This window comes from Miscanthus floridulus, chromosome 18, assembly GCF_019320115.1.
Source record: "Miscanthus floridulus cultivar M001 chromosome 18, ASM1932011v1, whole genome shotgun sequence".
Taxonomy (NCBI): domain Eukaryota; kingdom Viridiplantae; phylum Streptophyta; class Magnoliopsida; order Poales; family Poaceae; genus Miscanthus; species Miscanthus floridulus.
In genome coordinates this window covers 101,367,015-101,380,328 of record NC_089597.1, presented here as the reverse complement: position 1 = coordinate 101,380,328, position 13,314 = coordinate 101,367,015, and the positions used below count along the sequence as shown (strand labels likewise).

General features: G+C 50.6%; 1 pseudogene; it reads right to left on the bottom strand.

Moving 5' to 3' along the window:
• Nucleotides 1-15: 15 nt before the first annotated feature.
• LOC136519903 (65-kDa microtubule-associated protein 1-like) lies at nucleotides 16-11,369 on the bottom strand (annotated as a pseudogene).
• Nucleotides 11,370-13,314: the final 1,945 nt, after the last annotated feature.

The following is a 13,314-nucleotide window of genomic DNA, read 5'->3' as shown; positions in this document are numbered from 1 at the left end:
GGAGCAACCACAGAGTGATAACTGATAATGTGATAGACCATATCCAGCTCCGTTTGTACCTAGAGTACGTACATCCGATCTACGGCACCACCATTCCACCACCAATCAGGCTGCAAAGGTACTATAGCTCTTACTACTGCACTGCACTGGTATACTTGTATCTAAACAAAACACGGCCACAACAGTTCAGTTACTACCAACCAATTCAGTTGCTGGACGCCTGCGAGGTCGCATCTTCCTTGGCGATGGCGACGTAGTTCACCGGGGCGACGGGTCTGCTGGCATCCCTCCTCCCATCCCGGCTCTCGGTCCTGCCGCCGCTCTGGAGGGCCGACAGCCTGCGAACTGGCGTGCCATTGGCAGCACCACCGACACCGTTGGTCCAAGCGCCAGCCACCTTCCTTGAGGACGACTGGGGCCGTGCAGGGCTCGGCTTTGACCCGAACAGCTTCTCCTGTTCAGCAGCCAGCTGATCATTCATCTTTTTCTGGTCCTGATGAAAGGTAATAAAGTGATTATTAGATTAGATTGTGGCTCATGAACCAGTCACAGGAAGCAGCAGGCTTTGCGCACTGAGAATATATATACCCTCATTCTTCGCTTCTCGTCTTCCTTCTCCTGCCTCAGGATTTTGTATTCATCCAGCATTGCAAGAAGAGGAACGCCGTCGTAGGTGAACGCCATGCCATGCTCTTGTTCCCATGCCCGGGGTCTTTGCAACCAGTGTGTCGACAATAGCTAGCGTGACAAATACATCAAAGGTATTCATCAAAAGTTAGCTCAAGCCATGAATAACATTGTCTTACAAAATTCCAATGTCATGTGAGCAAGCATAACCAGCAGGTAAAGTACATGTACATCCTGTTCATGTTCAGAACATACCTGGAATTTTATTGACCAAAACACGGGCCTTTTCTGCACGCTTCAGATTCAGATGTGCACCCCGAGTTGCACTGTACCTGTTATCATCCTGCAATTAAGAAAGCATAAATGTCCGGACCTTGTGATAGGACAGCAAGTGAAGGCAATGGAAAGTATATAAAAAAATGCAATTTCAAGTATTGCAATATGTACAGGAGACAAATTACGGCTTGGCATCTTCCATGAGACACAACAACAACAACAACAACAACAAAGCCTTTTAGTCCCAAGCAAGTTGGGGTGGCATCTTCCATGAGACACAAATCACAAAAATGAATAAGCAGCATAAGTAGCAGAATCAATTTTAAATACCCGGCTATAGTCTTCAAGCCAGCTTTCTTCTTCACATGCTGACATCCACCTATCGACCCTCTCCAGTATGTCCTTTCTGCTTAAGGACTCCTCATTTGCTTTAAGTATCTGGTTCTCCATGTCAGCCAGTAGTTCTGAAGGCTCAAAACTACTGGACTCAATAATAGACATTATCCTATCTCTTGCAGCACTAGAATCTATTGCAACATGAGCCTGGGCATATATATCTTCAAGTTCAGTCTGTTTCTTGAATGCAATATCCTTAATCCTACTAGCTTTTAGCTCATCAAGCCTTTCAACTTCGAGTTCAGCCTTGAAAGTGCAAGGATAGTTATTAACACACAGACAACAGAATGCTATTTAACAAGACCAATGAACACTCTGAAAAGAAAGCAGTTTTTAACCTGCTGAATTACATCAAGAGCCAGGGCTCCTGGAACTGTCACATCATCCAATGTTGAGGACATATTGCATGTGACATGATGAAAAGGTTGCCGTTCCTCCACAGGAGCATCCATTAAGTTCCAAAGATCAGATAGCTGGGAAGCTAGGGCTTGAATCTGAGAAAGCACATTGATATTGATAAGCAGAGATAGTATCCACAAAAGGGCGCGCTCTGTGCGGGGTCTGAGGAAGGGTGTCAGTGGCAAGCCTTACCCTCGCCTGTGCAATGCGAGGAGACCGCGACTCGAACCCGGGACCTTCCGGTCACAGGCGGTAAGAATCAAAAGGGATGCATAATAAAGATCAAGAAGCTCATTGCACATATTTACCTTTGCAAACCTCTTTGATTTTTCTTCTTGAAGTACAATCACCATTTTAGACAGCTTGGATATTGTTTCATCACTGATGCTCTTGGATTGAACACCAACAGAGTCATCAAGACTTGGATGAACTTTAGTAACAGTGCCCACAAAATCCATGCCAAGTACAGAACAGAGATCATGCACTGAACTCACAGATTCAAGAATCTTGCGGAGCCTAGTACTCTGCAATGGGGAAAAGTATTAGGAAGTACCATTCACGTCGGTTCATTTTTAGAAGTCCAAAAAGATACTAGTAGGATGATCATCAGCTATATCGAAGGAATATTGTCTGTCATTTTGAAAGTGTTATGCCCAACCTTTTCCTTTTGCAGGGCTTGTAGTTCAGAAAGATATTCATGTTAGTCGTTGAATTCTTACTCTTGATAGTAGCAGAATTCTTACTCTCATCGAGAGAGGATGACACTAGGAGTTCGGGCAATTTTCTGGTTTATTTCCAAATGCCATTTACCAGCCTGAGGGGTTGAGGGTACATATTTATAGGCTGCTAGCCAGCCAAGCATATGCCAAGATGCTAGTCTAAGATGTTGTCCTAGATGCTAAGATGCTGTCCTCTAAGATGTTGTCCTCTAGTCTAAGATGATGTCCTAAAAACAGACCATGCAGCCACAAGGACCATGTGACCAGCACAGCCCCACAAAGACCAGCCCACACATGAGACTTATCCCATCATTCTCCTCCTAAGTCTTGTGCGTCGTCCTGTGGGAAAGTTGAACCATCCCGGTCCTGGAGCAGAGCTCAAGGAACCTGATCCTCCCAAGGGGCTTGGTGAGCAGGTCCGCAAGCTGGTCCTTGGTGTTGATGTAGCTCGCCTTGATGCTCCCTTCCTCCAAACAGCCTTGGATGAAGTGGTACCTCACCCGGATGTGCTTGCTGCGTTCATGGAACATGGGATTCTTTGCCAGGGCCAGAGCGGACTTGCTGTCCACCCTGAGCTCCACCGCTCTAGTGTCTCTGCCGAGGAGATCACCGAGCAGTCGAGCGAGCCAGAGCGCCTGAGTCGAAGCGGTGGAGGCCGCTATGTACTCGGCCTCGCAGCTGGACAGGGCCACCACCTGCTGCTTGACCGACTGCCAGCTAACGAGGCACTTGCCGAGGAAGAAGAGGATCCTGCTCGTGCTCTTGCTGGTGTCGATGTCGCCGGCGTGGTCGCTGTCGCTGTACCCGACGAAGTGTGCCGCCCCAGGGCACCTAGGGTAGTAGAGGTCGTGATCGAGAGTCCCCGCAACGTAGCGGATGATCCTCTTCACAGCCTACTGGTGCTCCGTCGTCGTCGCTGCATGAACCGACTAACGTAGCCGACGAAGAATGCCAAGTCTGGCCGTGTGTGGGCAAGGTAGCGAAGGCTCCCCACAAGACGCCGGTACTGCGTAGCGTCCACCTCCTCCGTCGTGCTGTCGCGGTTCAGCTTCAACCTCTCCTCCATCGGAGTGAGAGCTGGGTTGCAGTCGGTGAGCCCAGCTAGCTCCACGACGCGCTTGGCGTAGGCGGTCTGTCGAAGCGTGATCCCGGAGTCATCCTGGTGCACCTCGATTCCCAGGTAGAAGGAGAGAGGCCCCAGGTCACTCATCTGGAAGGTGGCCTTCATCTCTTCCTTGAATGCTGCCACCTCCGCATCCTTGGTGCCGGTGATCACCAAGTCGTCGACGTAGACACCCACCAGCAGAGCATTTCCTCCACTGCCCCATCGGTAGATGGCCGCCTCGTGCGGGCTTTGCTCGAAGCCATCCCCTTTAGCGTGGAATCCAACTTGGCATTCCACGCCCTCGGTGTCTGTCGTAAGCCATAGAGGGCCTTGCGCAGGCGGAGCACCTTGCCCTCCTTGCCGGGGATCGCAAATCCCGGCGGCCGGTGCACGTAGACCTCCTCCTTCAAGTCGCCGTTAAGGAACGCCGACTTGACGTCCATGTGATGAACACGCCAGCCCTCCTGGGCAGCTAGCGCAAGGAGGAGTCGCACGGACTCCATCCGTGCCACGGGAGCAAAAGCGTCGTCGAAGTCGACCCCCTCCTGCTGCACGAAACCTCGTGCCACCAAGCGAGCCTTGTGCTTGACGATGGCGCTGGCTTTATCCCTCTTCAGCTTGTACACCCACTTAAGGGTGATTGCGCGGTGACCACGAGGAAGGTCAGCAAGCTCCCAGGTGCGGTTCTTCTCGACCGCATCCATCTCCAACTGCATCGCGGCGCGCCATGCCGCGTGTCTCTTGGCCTCTGCAAACGACCGAGGCTCGCCGTCGTCACACGCAAGGTGCAACTGCGCCTCCAGGTCGTGAGGCACCGGTCCCGGCACCGGCTGGTCGCCGAGAAGGTTCTCCATCGTACGGTACCGCAACGGCTCGCCGTCGTGGTACGCGTCGATGCGCTCCTCGTCGTGAGAGAGCGGAGTAGCGAGCTCAACCGGGCTGTGCTCGACACGAGCTGGTGTTGGAGTAGATGTGCCCGGAGAGGTGCCTGTCGGTGCTGGAGTGCGTGGCGGTGCCAGCTGTGGTGGAGCCGGCGAAGGACTCATCGCAGCCGAGGTCCTGGCTGGAGAGTGTGGTGCTGTCGGAGTAGCAGGCGTCGAGGTCGGTGGAGGCTTGGGGACTGGGGTAGACGCGCTCGTCGAAGAAGAGCTGCCTACTCCCCCAGCTCCCTCGAAGTGGACGTACTCGACAGTGAAGTCGTCGTACGTCGGAGCCGAGCCGTCGTCCACCGCCTTGTCCCACGCCCATCCTCGCCCTTCGTCGAACACAACGTCGCGCGCCATGCGCACACGTTGTGTCTTCGGGTCGAAGATGCGGTAGGCCTTCGAGCCCTCCGCGTAGCCGATGAACACTCCCGGAGTGCTCCTGTCGTCGAGCTTGCTGATGTGGCCAAGCTCCTTGGCAAACGCGAGGCAGCCGAATAACCGCAAGTGGGAGACCGCCGGCTTGCGCCCATGCCAAGCCTCGTACGGCGTCCTGCCGTCGAGCGCCTTGGTAGGCGAGCGGTTAAGGATGTAGACGGCCGCCACCACCGCCTCTCCCCAGAAGACAGCCGGCATCCCCCTCTGCTTGAGAAGGGCCCGAGCCATGCCCACAACCGTCTGGTTGCGCCGCTCGACGACGCCGTTCTGCTGTGGGATGTACGACGCGGAGTAGTGGCGCTGAATGCCCTCATCAGCGCAGTACGACGCGAATTCAGCCGCTGTGAATTCGCCGCCGTTGCCGGTGCACAGCACGTGCAGCTTGCGGCCGCACTCCGCCTCCGCAGCAGCCTGCGAGCGCCTGATGGCGTCCGCAACCTCTCCCTTGCAGCCGAGGACCATCACCCACATGTAGCGGGAGAGGTCGTCGACGAGCAGCAGGAAGTAGCGTCATCCTCCCGGTGTGGCCAGTGTCACCAGGCCACACAAGTCCCCGTGCACAAGCTCGAGCCTCTCCTTGGCTCGAAAGCTCGCCCACTGGGGAAAGAGGAGTCGCCTCTACTTCGTCAACACGCAGACGTCGCAGAGCTGCTCCACATGGTCGAGCCACGGCAGGCCTCGCACCATCTCCGTGGCACTGAGCCGCTTCAGGGCCTCGAAGTGAAGGTGTCCGAAGCGCTCGTGCCACTGCCATGCCTCGTCATCCCGACGAGCAGCGAGACAGAGGGGTTGTGCCACCTGCACGTTAAGGATGTAGAGTCGATTTACGCTTCTGGATACCTTGGCAAGAAGGCGACGACGGCGATCCCAAATCCTCATGACTCCATCCTCAACCACCACGCGCGAACCGTTCTCATCCAGCTGTCCCAAGCTGATGATGGAGTTCCTCAACGCGGGGATGTAGTAGACTCCGGTGAGCAGCCTGTGCTCACCAGACACGGCGGTGAAGATGACGGAGCCGACGCCCTTGATCTCCACGCCGGAGGCATCCCCAAACTTGACGGAGCCTCGAACGCTAGAGTCAAGCTCGGTGAAGAACTCCCGTCGACCGGTCATGTGATGGGTGGCGCCGGTGTCGAGGCACCACCCGTCAGTCTTGTCGTTGCCGAAGCCGTCGCCGAGGAGGGCGTGTGCTTTTGGCTCGTCAAGGTGGAGGAGAGCCGCTGCGGCCAGTGCCGCTGGAGGTAGCTCGATGCTTGCATGTGCCATGAACAGAGCCGGCTCCTCCTCCGCCTGTGCGACGTGGGCCTGGCCGCGTCGTGGCTGTCGACAGTCCTTGGCCCAATGGCCAAGCTGGCCGCAGTTGCGACAGGCGTCGTCTCGTGCCGGCTTGTGCCTGCCGGCGGCGCCTCCGCGGACATCACCCTCGGCACGTCCTCGCGCCCCGGCCTGGGCGTCTCTACGCGCCTCGCGCGGCTTGCCACGCTTGCGGCCGCCTGTCGCGGAAGAAGGCTCCCCCTTCTTCCGGTCACCTTGGCTGGCAAGCCATTGCTCCCGAGTGAGAAGGAGCTTCCCACCAGTGGTGATGGGCCCCGAGAGAGACTGTGCCTCATCGCTGTCGACGACCTTGAGGCGACCTATCGCCTCTTCGATTGACATCGTGGAGAGATCCAGTAGAGACTCAAGCGAGCGAGCCATCTACTTGTACTTCTCGGGGACGCAGCGGAAGAGCTTTTCGACAGCTCTCTCCTCGCCATAGGTGTCATTGCCGAACTGCACCATCTTCTGCAACAGAGTGTTGAGACGGAGAGCAAAGTCATCAACGTCCTCACCTGGCTTGAAGGCCAGGTTCGCCCACTCCTTGCGAAGTGCCTGCAGTGTGGACTTGCAGGCACGGTCGCTGCCGATGCGTGCCGCAGTGATGGCGTCCCAAGCCTCCTTGGCAGTCCGCTTGTTGGTAAGCGAGAACTGCATCTCGGGCGGGACTGCAGCGATGAGGGCATCCAGCGCCCATCGATCTAGGTCGTAGTCGACGTCGTCGTACCGAACTGCCTCCCACATGTGCCGCACCTGGAGCTTTACCCTTATCACCGCAGCCCACTCTACGTAGTTGGTCTTGGTGAGGGTAGGCCAATGTTTTCAGGTCGTCTAGTCGAACCTAGTCGCTATAGGACCGACCAGGCGACTAATCGTGATTAGTCGTCGACCAGGCCGATTAGTCGAGCCTAGTCGACCCTGGTCGTCCATATAATCGTCCTATGCATCAGGACATATACATACTATATATACCTATATGTACTATATAGTGTACACAATATAGCAAGCATCAAGACTACATTAGTGTTTAGCAAGTGACTTACTTGTGGGAGTTGTTTTCTTGCCTTTTCTTCACTGTCCAACTGTCCCAAACTCCATTCCCAAACTCCATTTCTTAACTGTCCCAAACTCCATTCCCTTTCCAGCAAAAAAAAACAGCCAAAACTAGTCGTCCCACCCCTAATCGGACGACTAATCGCGATTAGGCGACGATTAGTCGGACGACCAGGCCCCTAATCGAGCTAATCGGGTCGAGGTCCCTAATCGAGCACCCAGGACCGATTAGGACGATTAATCGCGATTAATCGCGATTAATCGGACGACTTGAAATCATTGGGGTAGGCCACCCACCGCCGGGGCCGACGTCCCCGACGACAGCCTAGAGCCCGTGGTAACCGCGGTACCGATCCAGAGAGAGAGAGCCACGTTGCCTGTGAAGGTCGCGCTCTCCATCGACCCGTCCGCCACCGTCGCCGTGCGCGCCTCCTCTAGGAGCGCCACCGCCATGCACGCATCCTCGAGGAGCGCCGCCGCCGTGCACGCCTCCTCCAGGAGCACCACCGGCGCGTCCACGCCTGACGGGGCTGCCGCCGCGCTCGTGGGCATGCACGGCTGCCCACTGCGCCGCCCGCGCTCGTCCTGCCTCCCTCCCCAGCAACTCGAGGTCCGCGTCGGCGCTGTCGTCAGCAGAAACGGAGCTGTTGATGCTGCCGCGCAGGGCCTCGACCTCTGCTGCCACCGCACGCGCTGCATCCGCCGCCGCCGCTGCTTCCGCCTCCGCTCTGGCTGCTGCCAGCTCCGCCGCTGCCAGCCTCGACGCCCTTGCCGCCGCCGCAGCGGTCTCTGCCGCCGCTCGCTCGCGTTCCTCTGTCGCGGCAAGTTCGGCCTCCTGCCGACGCCGCGTGCTCGAGGCGACCGAGCGCTGAGACTGCCCTGCGGACATGACGAGCTACCGGGGGACTGCTGCGTGGGGAGAGGGCTGCTTCAGATGAGCTGCTGCTCGTCTGCGCAGAGGGAGAGGAGTGAGCAGGAGCAGCCGGAGCTGCTGCTGCTCCTAGCTGGGGCTGTTGTGTGGCTGGGAAAGGAGATGAGCAAGAGATGCTCAGGCTACAGGATAGTACGTCTCTGATACCAGTTGTTAGTCGCTGAATTCTTACTCTTGGTAGTCGCTGAATTCTTACTCTCATCGAGAGAGGATGACACTAGGAGTTAGGGCAATTTTCTGGTTTATTTCCAAATGCCATTTACCAACCTGAGGGGTTGGGGGTACATATTTATAGGCTGCTAGCCAGCCAAACATATGCCAAGATGCTAGTCTAAGATGCTGTCCTAGATGCTAAGATGTTGTCCTCTAAGATGTTGTCCTAAAAACAGACTATGTAGCCACAAGGACCATGTGACCAGCACCGCCCCACAAAGACCAGCCCACACATGAGACTTATCCCATCAATTCATTTAATTTCCTCACTGAAATATCATCCTCATTAACATGGGGTGTTTCCAAGTGTTCACCAAGATGTAGATTCCCAGCGATTTCATCACGAAGTATCTGAATCTGAAGTTGCACATCAGCAAACTCTTTCACCCTACTCTCTTTTCCTGCAGAGTATTTCTAAAGATGGTAATAAAGCTGCTAGCTGCTCCTTGATTGTACCAGATGTCTAGTCAGGCTGCAAAAATTAGAAACAAAGAGAAATGAGCCCTGTATTAGGGGAATGACATCATAATTGAACATATAATATATCAAAACATAAAAGAAACATGAGCAAAAATCTATCAACTGGGTAAATACTTAAATACTGATGAAATAGGTAATCAGGAGCCAGTACAAATGGATAACAAACTTAAATCTACACAGTACTATATTGTAGCAATAAATGAATAAATTACACATTGCAGTCTACTGTGTCCCAAAACTTGTTCTACAAGTTCTAGTATTCTGTTTTAAAGAAAATGTTTACTGCATTCACAAATACATTTTCTCAGATACTTACAATGCCACAAAATGTTGACTCTCCTAACGCAGAGAGGAGTCTAGTCAATTCCGATTTGGAGTTGGAAAGCTGTTGGAGGAGACGTGACCTAGAGGTAGAAGCCTGATCAACCTTTCTCCTATAAACATCTAAGCACTCCTGCTCTAGCTGAAGTAACATCTTGTCGCGATCTTCATCGCTTTCACCAACCTCATCCCATATCAGCTGAAAACACATATCAGTCACTTGTTGATCCTATACTACTCTTAGAAATGCTATCTTAACTCTTAATGTAGATAATGGGTTAGAATGGTTTTATGTTACTACTGTTCCAAGGCACAGCTCTTAAAAGAATAAATAGAAGGAAAATACTTTTTTTTTACTTGAATATGAACTATCCCAAAACTAGCAAAGCACCTGAAGTTGCTGCAGCAAAGACCCAGATGTTGTTTCACCTAACAATGGATCATTGTGACCTACCACTCCCATTTTCGCTCAGCAATCTGCATGGACAAAGATAACGATTATTTACATTTGTAATTATTTAGGGTGAATCTCAGTATGTATATCGTGGCTCATGACGTATTTTTCACAACGTACAAGGCAGAAAAACTACACACCCAAGCAGATCCGTTTCCCAATAAGGAGTTTGAAACTGAAATATTTATTATTATAGCAGACAGTATGGTGCATTTATTCAGAACATTAAACCCCGAAAAAATTTTATGGCTGCTGGATATATTCCTAGTTTTTTATACAGTAAACACTATTAAACCTACTCAATACTGTTTGGGCATGATTTATTGAAGTGGCAATTGTTTATTCAGGGTGGTGAGGCACTCATACTACATTAAAGATTTAGCATGCAACCTCAATAACTTCGGCAGCTAGTTTAAACCAAAAAGTAAATCTATAAACATAATTAGCAATACTATACCATCGACAGGACACCCCTAAAAACCCAACAATGCATTACACCTTTATAATTAGCCAAGAAATGATAAGAAAACTTGTATATATCTGACAAACATAAAATGAGTAAATCCACATACAGATGTCAACACCTAATAATACTCCACTTTGTCGCTTTCGCCTATAAGCGACAAAAAAGAACAAAAACATACAACAAGCTCATATCCTGTTCTGCTTAATCATCATTCGACATCCTGGTAGGATGCTGGCGATATTCACCAACCCTGCCCTCCGAAGGGGAAAGAAAGGAAACAGAAAGATTGCATTGTGGTACTATGTGTTTATTACTCCAATAACTTAACTACGAATGTCATGAATTATGATTAATGTTGAAGCATCCACAAATTATTTACATCGAGCTACAAGATTCACGGTAAAACTAACAACAGCATGTTTTATAACCAATATGATAATATCTTAGGCACAAAGAAATGGCCCGTGTTGGGCACAAAAATCTACACCAGATATAGCACCTTCCCGACAGTCCAGCCCCCTCAAATTTCACAAACGTGGTGGGCAATCTCGAAAAAGGAACACATAAAACTACAGAATTGCGATGTGCGCTGGTAGTTACTAAGATAGCTTTAGCAAAATAAAAATCTTGGACCAAAGAAACGGTCCTTGGCACCTAAACACTCACATGAAAGATCCAATCCAACCATCGGGCTGAAATTTGCAAACCCTCAATCAGACGCGCGACAAACCGACCGAAAATCTCAGGCACTTGCCAACCGCCGCGCACGGGACAAACCCAGAAACGCTAGCAACCCCAGAACCCTACAAACCCGACGGGAATCCATCGTAACGCCCGTAAAATACTAAAACTGCGAAAGGCAAGAACCCGCCCAGGAAGACCTCCTCCTGCTCGCACTCACAGGAACCCCTCAGAGCCCGCATGTCGCCACGAGATCGCGGGCCCAAGAATGCACGAAGAAAGTAGATAAACGCCGCAAGAAGATGGGGGGAAATGGCCACGCGGAGGCCTCACCTTGCGGCCCACCGGCGCCGGGGCTAGGGTTCTTGCCTCCTCGTCCTCCCGTTGGGCCTCGAGCCCTCGCGAGGGGATTCGGCGGCACGGAGCGCGCGAGCGGGCGTCGTGGTGCCTGCCTCCGTGTCTGCTTGTGCAGCGAGTGGGAGTGCGGAGTACCAGCACCCAGCGGCGGTGACGGCCGCCGATAGAGAAGTGAGAAGGGGATGGAGCGCAGTCAGAGGAAGGTTGGCAGGGAACGGCGGAAAGGGCGGTGTGTGAAAAGGAGACGTGGAAACTGTGCCCAGTTCTAAAAACCCAGCAAATGACAGGCCAGGCCGGGGCGGGCTGGCTATGACTGTTTGCTTCGGGCTGGGCTGGCGGCGCATACAAGAATTTCCTAACAAGAGCACCTCCGATCCAACACATTATATAGGTAAAATCTTGCCTGAAATCTTTGTATCTAGAAAAGGTAGAATAACTTACAATTTAGAATGGAGGAAGTACTTAATAGTCTCCTATGTACAGAAGATTTCTTATTATTTGATAATTCGGGTTTACTATTGCTCCTCCAACAAACTACCAAAAGCCTACTACCTCTGTCCACAAAGAGTGCCATTCTCTTTTCGTCGTAAATCAAACAATCTTGAGTTTTGTTAAGTCTACACGAAAACATATCAATATTTATGATATCAAATAAATATCATTAGATTCATCATGCATTCATAGTGATATATTTAGTATTGTAAATATTGGTAGTTTTCTAAAAAAAATAATAAAACTTGAAATATTTTGACTTAGAACAAAACCAAAATGTCAATCCACCTTTACATTTGGAGCCCACGTGTTAATGGCTAAATTATTTTTCCTTTTCTTCTCAACTCCCTGATCTATCCTTATACTCTCTCTTCTCTCCTCCCACATCTTCTCTTCTTCCACATGTATAGCTCTCTTCTTCCTCTCCACCCGACAGCACTCCACCTCGCCTATGTTCATCGGTGCTCCTCCTCCCCTCCCCTTCCACCTCCTCTCCCCACCTCTTATCCTCCTCTCTTCTCGCTCGCATCGTCCCTTACTCTACGTTGGTTACTGTTGTTGGCGCCAAGCCGCCAACCTTTGCATCGTGCTGTCCCTTCATCCACGTTGGCCATCATGGCTGAGATGAGGTGTGGTAGCGGTGTAGGGCAAAGCAGAGTGCAACGTATATGGCCGAAGAGAGATTGGGTTGTGTTGCTGATTTAGAAAGGGACGAACCCATTTGGAATCAGACCAATGCAACCCACTCCAAGCCAGACCAAACAGCTACTTCCTAGATTCCAAAGTAAAGAAAAATTGCTTGATGCTTGCTAGCATCAAGCTAGAACAAGCCTAATTGAAAAAATCAAACCGTTAAAACCATTTGAGCACAAAGGCTGATTAGGCAAAGGCAAGGAGATGGTTCCACCCCACTCTCTAAAAACCTACCCTAGTTCTTCATCTCTTCGTATTGTATCCACTTGCTTGGGTTGTTTCTAACAATACATACTTTTGTGGATAACTTATCATGAAAACGTTTAACAATCACAATTTTGAACATGTTTTTATGTATAAATTCTCATGGATAAACTTATCATAAGACTTACTGACACCACTTATACAAATAAACTCACAAGCGTAAGTTTTTGTTATTTTTAGCATGTTTTGGAAAAAAAAACTTACTTAGCACAACTTTTACATATGTTTACGGCACAGACTTCTCAACATAAAAAAAATGTTTATAACATGTAGAAGCAAAACAGGTAGGATAAATATGAAAAAGGGAAAAGAAAATGAACAAGAAGGGACTAAAAAGCAAAGTGAAAAAAAACAAATAAGGAAAAAAGAAAAAAAACTTTAATTAGGATTTTTCCTTTTATCTTTAAATAGGAATTTTTTAATTAAAAAGGCTAAGAAACTTTAATTACAAAAAGCAAAGGAAAAAGGAAATGAACAAGAAGGGATTCAAACGCAAATGAATGATTTTGACAGACGTCCGTAATGGATCCCCTGTCCAAATCATTTATTCGGAGTGAGTTCTCATCAATTTCGATTTACGGTTGCTTAAGGTTGCTTTGAGAATTGAGTCTATGCCACATTCACGATTTCAAAAGTATTTGTTCGTTGGTTGGCGGGATCAGGACCCCAATGACTTAGCCTCATCTGCTACCTTCTCCACTTTGTCCTT